Source organism: Theobroma umbraticum, unplaced genomic scaffold, assembly GCF_002168275.2.
Source record: "Theobroma umbraticum cultivar Fairchild unplaced genomic scaffold, ASM216827v3 scaffold_39.0, whole genome shotgun sequence".
NCBI lineage: Eukaryota > Viridiplantae > Streptophyta > Magnoliopsida > Malvales > Malvaceae > Theobroma > Theobroma umbraticum.
In genome coordinates this window covers 1,298,072-1,298,302 of record NW_018397281.1, presented here as the reverse complement: position 1 = coordinate 1,298,302, position 231 = coordinate 1,298,072, and positions in this window count along the sequence as shown.

Here is a 231-nt window from a genome sequence, read left to right as displayed (position 1 = left end):
TATAAATTATAATCAAATAGCAATTTGAAAATTAATTTATATTTATAGATCATGAGCGGCATTTAGCAATATATTATGACCACCCAAATGCTAAAGAGTCAACTAAAGAATTTGACAAAGCCCTTCAGTGATAAGTCTTTCAGTACAATACGGTCTTTTCATCAAATATCTCAGATATGTCATTAAGCATGGCTCGGTATCTACTTATGATATTCCATATTAGTTCTCATA